This window comes from Lagenorhynchus albirostris, chromosome 7, assembly GCF_949774975.1.
Source record: "Lagenorhynchus albirostris chromosome 7, mLagAlb1.1, whole genome shotgun sequence".
NCBI classification, from domain to species: Eukaryota; Metazoa; Chordata; class Mammalia; order Artiodactyla; family Delphinidae; genus Lagenorhynchus; species Lagenorhynchus albirostris.
The window spans coordinates 84,737,852-84,745,622 of NC_083101.1; the positions used below are offsets into that span (position 1 = coordinate 84,737,852).

The following is a 7,771-nucleotide window of genomic DNA, read 5'->3' on the forward strand; positions in this document are numbered from 1 at the left end:
TTTCTGGAGTTTTATCTTGTTTCTTCATCTGGTACATAATCCTCTGCCTTTTCATTTTGCCTATCTTTCTGTGAATGTGGTTTTCATTCCACAGACTGTAGGATTGTAGTTCTTCCTGCTTCTGCTGTCTGTCCTCTGGTGGATGAGGCTGTCTAAGAGGCTGGTGGAAGCTTCCTGATGGGAGGGACTGGTGGTGGATAGTGCTGGGTGTTTCTCTGTTGGGCAGAGCTCAGTAAAACTTTAAACTACTTGTCTGCTGATTGGTGGGGCTGAGTTCCCTCCCTGTTGGTTGTTTGGCCTGAGGCAACCCAGCACTGGATACTACAAGCTCTTTGTTGGGGCTAATGGCAGAGTCCAGGAGGGCTCACACAAAGGAGTACTTCCCAGAACCTCTGCTACCAGTGTGCTTGTCCCTGCTGTGAGCCACAGCTGCCCCCCGCCTCTGCAGGAGACACTCCAACACTAGCAGGTAGTTCTGGTTTAGTCTCCTATGGAGTCACTGCTCCTTCCCCCTGGGTCCTGATGTGCACACTACTTTGTGTGTGCCCTGCAAGAGTGGAGTCTCTGTTTTCCCTAGTCCTGTCAAAGTCCTGCCATCAAATCCTGCTAGCCTTCAAAGTTTGATTCACTGGGAATTCCTCCTCCTTTTTCTGGACCCCCAGGTTGGGAAGCCTGATGTGGGGCTCAGAACCTTCACTCCAGTGGGTGGACTTCTGTGGTATAATTGTTCTCCAGTTTGTGAGTCACCCACCCAGCAGTTATGGAATTTGATTTTATTGTGATTGTGCCCCTCCTACAATCTCATTGAGACTTCTCCTTTGTCTTTGGATGTGCGGTATCTTTTTTGGTGAGTTCTGGTGCCTTCCTGTCGATGATTGTTCAACAGTTAGTTGTGATTCTGGTGCTCTCGCAAGAGGGAGTGAGCACATGTCCTTCTACTCTGCCATCTTGAACCAATTTAAATTCCAGGAATTTAAATCAAACCAATTCTTCCCAGATCATGGAGATCTGCATTTTTCACTCCTAAGACTCCCAAATAAAGACCAAGGTAACATTGTCCCAATGGCTATTCCTAGGGATGGGGGAAGGTTGAAAAGACTGTTGATCCAATCAGGGACAAACTAACAAGGGCACAGGGAAAGACTGGAGGAGACTCTAGTTCAGTGTCAAGTAGTGTCTCTGAAGCCACCTGAAGGCCCTGGACCCCTATGACTGAGTACAGTGTTCTAATATAATTCCTGAGAGAGTGCAGGACTATATTCTTGCAACATGGGATGTCCTCTCACTTCACTTCCCTCCTTAATTCCCTAATCTCTTGGCGTGATTATTGTACCCACCTATCTGGTGAGACCCCAGTCTCTGTTCCTGGGCTCCTGGCCCCCATGGCGGAGGGATGGCGGACGACATGAAGCTGCATAGCTGCGGGCCATACTATCTCCAACCTAGACTCAGTCTGGCTCCTAGCACTGCTCAGGATGTCACCATATTACTAATGTTGTAGAGCTTTCACACCTCTATAGTGGTTATTTTAAACTTTCTGTATACCCTTCAAGTCTTACCCCAGCTGTCTCTCCTCTGACCTGTGTCTTCAACATTTCCCTCTCTGCTTTCAGCAGCACTGAAACACACTCATATCTCTCATCTTTGACTAAGAGATCCTCCTTTAACCTCATTCACCTCCACTTGGAACTTTTTCTTCGTCTTCACAAGACTTTCTGAACCACACTGGGTTCTCTCCCCCAGGTTACCTGGTCCTGCTTTGTCTTAATGCTGCACCTCAGTCCTGCTGCTTGTACTAGTCAGAAACCATGGGTATCCCTTTCCTCACTGATTCTTCTCACCCTGCCCCTCTTCAAGCCCCTTTGTCCTTTCAAAGCAAATCCATCTTTGATTGTGCTTTGCCATCTTTGAAGCTGCAGGGTAGGCCCTAAATTTATTACTGATGTTTATGGCAGTGCCCAGAGGCAGCTCGGTCACCTATACTGAGAGCTGGGGGTGGTTTCCTCACTAGCTACCTCAGAAACAAGCTCATCTGGAAAAAGGTGATAATTTTCTACTAAAGACTAATAGCCTGGTTTCATAAAAAGAAAGCTGAATTCTGCCTTTGAACATGACTTTGACTATCTTTCTTGTGAAATAATAATCTTGGCATTTTTGTTCGCAGGAACTTTGAGTCGCTCCAGAGCCCAAGCACCTGATCCTCAAATGTCGATCCTGATGGAAGGCTTTTCTGAGGTAACAATGCATCTTGTTTGCCACAGCATCATAACCCTTCTCTGAATGTGCCCTGTAGTCTAACTCGTTGTTTACAGGCCTAGCTCCTCTGTCAGATTGCAAGAGAGACCATCTCTTCACGCCATTGTCTTGCTATGCTTTGGAAATGGTTTCATACCTTGGTACAATGGGGGAGGGGTTTACTCTGGATTGTGCCATAATTAGGGTTTGTGACTGGACAAATCTGGATTCAGATCCCATCTCCATTACTGACTCATTATATAATTTTGGCAAGAAACTAATTTCCCTGAGTCTCAGCTTTCTAATTAAGAGAGAAATAATTTCTACTTTAGAGATTGGTGTTAAGAGTGTTTTGTCCATAGTAAATGCCAGAAAAATAATAGCTATTATTTAGTATGTCTATTATGATTAGTCAGTACACAATAGGGTTAGGGACAGTGTATAACTTTGTGATACCGTCTTTAGTTTCCTTTAGGAGGAAAATGGTTGTATCTTCTGAGGTTTCAGTTGGGGTATCCCACAACTGCCCTATAGTGTGAGATCCTGTCATACATCAACTTAATCTGTGTTATCTGATCATGTACTGAAGCTTTAGCATAACCAATCTCTATACCTTCCAACTGCAAATGACTCTTTGGAAGGAAAAAATGTGTCCTGGCCGACAGTTCTATGGCCATGTAACAGGAGACCTTGGTTCAGCTCCAGTGGTAAGTGGGGGGAGGTTGGCTTGGGATGTTGGATGTTTAAAGGATCCCAGGATGAACAGAAATATCATCTGGAGAACAAATTTTCTGTCCTCCCACTGATTTGCTTGCCTTTCTTTTTCTTTTATTTTTTGTTTTTGGTGCAGGAGAGAGAATAAAAGGAATAAAGGAGAAAAGACCAAAAAAATGTGGATTCTCTTTGAAGGTCCCCAGAAGCAAATCCCCTAATTTCTGGGTTGGGATGGGATCACATTCCACTCATCAGTGGGCCATTGGTGCTTGCTGGATAACAGCTGCTCAAGCGGGTAGGGTGAGGGTGAGGGGCAGGGGCAGGTGCTGTAAAAAGAAAACAATATTCTGCTGTTGTAGCCTGGCCCCTGCCTCTACAGTTGGGAGAAATGCTAGGAAATTGGCTCCCAGGCTGTTCGATTTTACAGAATAAGAAAATTTTTAAATAAAAAGAAAACAAAAACAAACCCTGAGAACTACAGAAGTCTGGAACGTTTTCGAGTTTAAAAACCTTAAAGTTTAAAAATTAAACGTTTAAAAAAACTGCTATCAACTCTCACCACTGTTTAACAAAAGAAAGAACAATTTTAACACCAAAAATGAAGTAAAAATATATCCTTGGAATAAAAGAAAGTCCTTTGCAGAAAATGTAGTTTCAACCTTGTAGTTCTTTTTTTTCCTCTTTCTCCATCCATCCATCCATCCAACCTTATAGTTATTTAGTTATTGTATGTCTCCCTAAATATTTATATGATACTATGCTGATTTTCCCTATTTCTCTGTGGATCTTTCATTATGAGCTAGGTCCAGTCCTCAGAAAAGGAGTTTAGAACCCTGCCTTGGAGGTTATTTACTACAAGATTTAGTTTAAAGATGAATATTCTGAAACACAGAAATTAAGTGACTAGACTCTTATGGTTGTACAGCTAGTGGCAGAGCAGAGTTGGGGCCAGTCATCAGATTCCTGGTCTTAAAACCAAATGCTACTGCCTGTCTCATCATTATGTCATCAGCAAAGGGCACAGTCAGCATTCAGGTGTCTATTGCAATGGGGTTCTTATCCATTGGTCACCACCCAGAAACTCAGGGTGGGCGCTTCAGACACTGTCTTCTGTTACATCCCCAGTCCTGTCTTCACTGATCACAGTACTTTTCCTGCTTGACCTCCCACGACACTGGCTCTGTGGGTTAAGTGTGCCCCCACATTGCCAGTGCTCAGTCCCAAGATGGGGGAGGCAGGCACTGCTTGCTGCTCCCTTTCCTCCATCCCTTGGAGATACCAAGTCTTCCTAACTCCATCTCTGAAATGACTCTTCTATCTTGTTATTCCTCCCTTGCCCCAAAGATCTCATTCAGTCCTTCATCATTTCCTCTTCAGAATTGTTGCAGCAGTCTCTTCATTGGTCCTCCTAGCTGCAGATACTCTTTTTCTATTTATTCTCTGAAACAAAATATCAAAAACAAATAGCAACAAGAAAATAATAACAGCAACAGTAAACTGTAATGACTCCAGTTGCTTCCACTAGTAAATTCTCTCCCTGCTCTCATCTCTGAGCACCATGTCTGAGCTTCACCCAGTTACTGGCCATTCCAGGCCATGTGCTTCGGAGCCTTTGGTCATGCCATTCCTTTGACCTGGAATGTCCTTCCTCTCATTCTCTGTTTTAAAAGCTCCCACCCTCCCTTAATGCTCACTTCAAATGTCACTCCTAATGCCACTTCATTTCTCCCTTCTCCAGCAGAATTAGTTTCTCTCTCCTCTATGTCCCTATAACTCTTAGCCCACCTCTATCCTTGAGTGAATATCAGGGGATGTCATGGCTGGTTGTGTATTCCTCCTCCATAATAAATTGTGAGCTCATTGAAGCAATGTTTGGGGCCTTCTCCATCACTGTATCCCTCCCAGCATCTAGTTCTGCACCTGGCTCCAAGTGATCATTTGACTAAAATGTGTTGAATGAGTGAATGAGAGGTCTAACCACATCTCTTTTAGGAAGTACAGAAGCAGAACTGGGAGGATCTATAGGCTGGATTCAATGTCTGGATATTTAAGAATTGAGTGGGAAGAGATTTGAAGTGAGAAACTTGGTTAGGTATTGGGGGGAATGTTCCCAGGCTAGAGCTTTCTTTCTGGCAGTTAAAATATGGAAAATTTTCACTCTGGGAATGAAGCAACTTCTTGTCAATGGGGCCAAAATATTCACACAGATTTATTAGAGGTTGAAAGACTCTGAGACAATCCACCTTAATCCTACACCTGTCTGTAGGATTTGTATTAAATTAAAATTTTAATAATGAACTAGATTTTGATATCAAAAGACTTTGATTTTATTTTCAAACAAATGTTAAAGAATAACTAAGAGTGAGACATTTTGATGCCATCTAACTGAGGTGACCATGCACACTCTGGAGAGATCCAGGGGACTTTGTACAGTTTCGGGAGGCAAGGTGGGAAAGTGGGTCTGTCTACCTCTGTAAATTATTCTTTTGTAATCTGACATCTTGAGCAGCTTTTGATATAATGCTCTTAAAAATAAAGCCAAACACTCCAATGGAAAGTAGTAGAAGACCTGAGCTCTAGTATCTGATATCTAAGTGTGGTTGGGTCACTTAAATTCCATTAGCTTCAATACCCTCTGTAAAATGGGAATAATGACACAGCACATCGCTCACAGGATTATTCTGATAACGTAATAAGATAACATATGAAACATAACTAGCTAGAACCTGCAACATAGTAGGTCCTCAATAAATATTATGTTAATTCCTTTTTAAAATAGATAAGACAACTTGGATAAAAGTTACAGGGAAACATCTGAAGGTCATAAGCAACTTTGGGTTGAGTTAAACAGCAATGTTAGCAGAAAGGACATGCAACTCTCCAGGCCTGGTCTGTAAAATCCTCCCTCATAAGATGTACTTCTCTTCCCCATCTGCCAGCCAGATAGAAAGGATCCAACAGAGGGGTCAGAGGCTGTAGAAGATGGCAAAGATGTGGACAGCCTCGGTCCCTGAGTCACTTTGTGGAAGGCAGCCTGCTGAACCGTTATGAGCGTGAGAAACAAATTTCTATCTTTTAAGCCACTGAGACGTGGGTTGATTGGTTACAGCAGCTAACCTACCCTGACCAAGGGAGTCCTGAAAATATCACTGCTCTGATGCTCTGCACTTATCAGACTCTTAACAGAATATTTATTTCCTGTTTTGATATTTGTGATCCAAAAAGGCAAGAAGAAGCTGGAGAAAGATGAGAAAAAATTAGTCACGTATTAGAAAAAATGATGGCAAACTTGTCCTTACAGAGATTTAATTTAGAAAAAGGGCTGAGGGCAACTTTATTTTTTCAGCTTTAGAATACTGTATTTATTGTATTGTGTCTTTATTTAAATTTTGTGATAAAGCTATCAAAGCTTTATCTCTTTTTCTTTAAATTTTTTAATATGAAGTATAGTTGAAGTACAATATTATATAAGTTACAGGTGTACAATATTGTACAGGTGTACAATACATTCACAATTTTTAAAGGTTATACTCCGTATATAGTTATTATAAAGTATTGGCTATATTCCCTATGTTGTACAAGAGGGCAAGTTTATTATACAAGTCCCTTCCCATTCCAGTGTATGTAGACTTATATCTGGGCACCTGTTCTGAGTCTGTGTCAGTGGTTCTCAACTCTGGCTGCACATTAGAATAATCTGGAAGCTTTTAAAACTGTATCCCCAGACCAATTCAGCTGTAATCATAGTTCTAGAAGTGCATATGCATTTGAGAACCATTGATTTATGTAAATCACAGGCTACTTTTTATGACTTAGATGTTCAGAGTCATAATATCAAATAGACATTGGCCTGGAGAACCAGACACACTAGAAAACTCCTTGGCAGAAGTGGATTGTAGAAAGGGTTTGGATTTGGGAGCCAAACGAACCTGGTTTGAAACCAGGTTTGCTTGGTTGATCACTAGCTGATGGCCTTGAGGGAGTTACTTCAATGCTTTTGACCCTCTGTTTCCTCAGCTATAAAATGGGAATTCGACAGTATAACCTACAGTGTTGTGAGGAGAAAAATGAGCTAAAGTCTGTACAGCTGGAAATAGAGTAGATACTCAACAAATGGTAGTTATTATCATACCCAGTGTTTATAAACAAAGAATGTCAAATTTACAAGCACCACATTAAAACTGCTGAAGAAAGATATCCTGAAAAGATTCTAGACAATAAGCAACGGTAAATTGTGATTAACTGGACAGTGTGTTCATCATGATTATTTTAGGATATATAAAGTACTGTTAATGTTATCTTTACAGAGTGTCTTATCTTTATTGCTTTAGTTTAATGGATATAAAAATATTTATAAGGATCACTAGTGACACTGGTCTGCAAACCCTGTTTTTCCACACACTCCTGACTTATTCAATTTGAGGACTAAATACTGCACTTTTTTTGCCTAAAGAAATAGTTTTTAAGATGAGGGTTAACCTAATCAGTCAGCTCTTGTAAAGCAGGTCTTTGAAATATATAGTGATAGACCCTGATGAAGATCGGGAAGAGAAGCGAGACCCTGACCCTGTGTTCCAGAAGCTTACAGCTTCCGGGGACTGGTGTTGTTGATGTTGATGCCCTGGTTGTCCTTTTGCTTAGCTTTATGTCATTACAAAAAGTAGCAGCCAAGGATGCAAATCAGTATGATCAGTGCCAAAAGAGAGATGCAGAGCATAGGCATGGCAGATGTCAGAGAAAGAGGTGTTCGTTTTCGTTTTGATGATTGGAGAGATTTCCCAAAGGAAATAGCCCAGGGTACACATGGATCAGGGGATTAGGA

At 41.6% G+C, this 7,771-nt stretch overlaps 1 long non-coding RNA gene across 1 annotated transcript; it reads left to right on the top strand.

Annotated features, from left to right (window-relative positions):
- The first annotated feature begins 383 nt into the window (after window positions 1-383).
- Window positions 384-3,111, top strand: LOC132523765 (uncharacterized). Its single transcript, XR_009541645.1, has 3 exons — window positions 384-469; window positions 2,165-2,235; window positions 3,086-3,111. It is a non-coding gene; the product is annotated as an uncharacterized LOC132523765 (long non-coding RNA).
- Window positions 3,112-7,771: the final 4,660 nt, after the last annotated feature.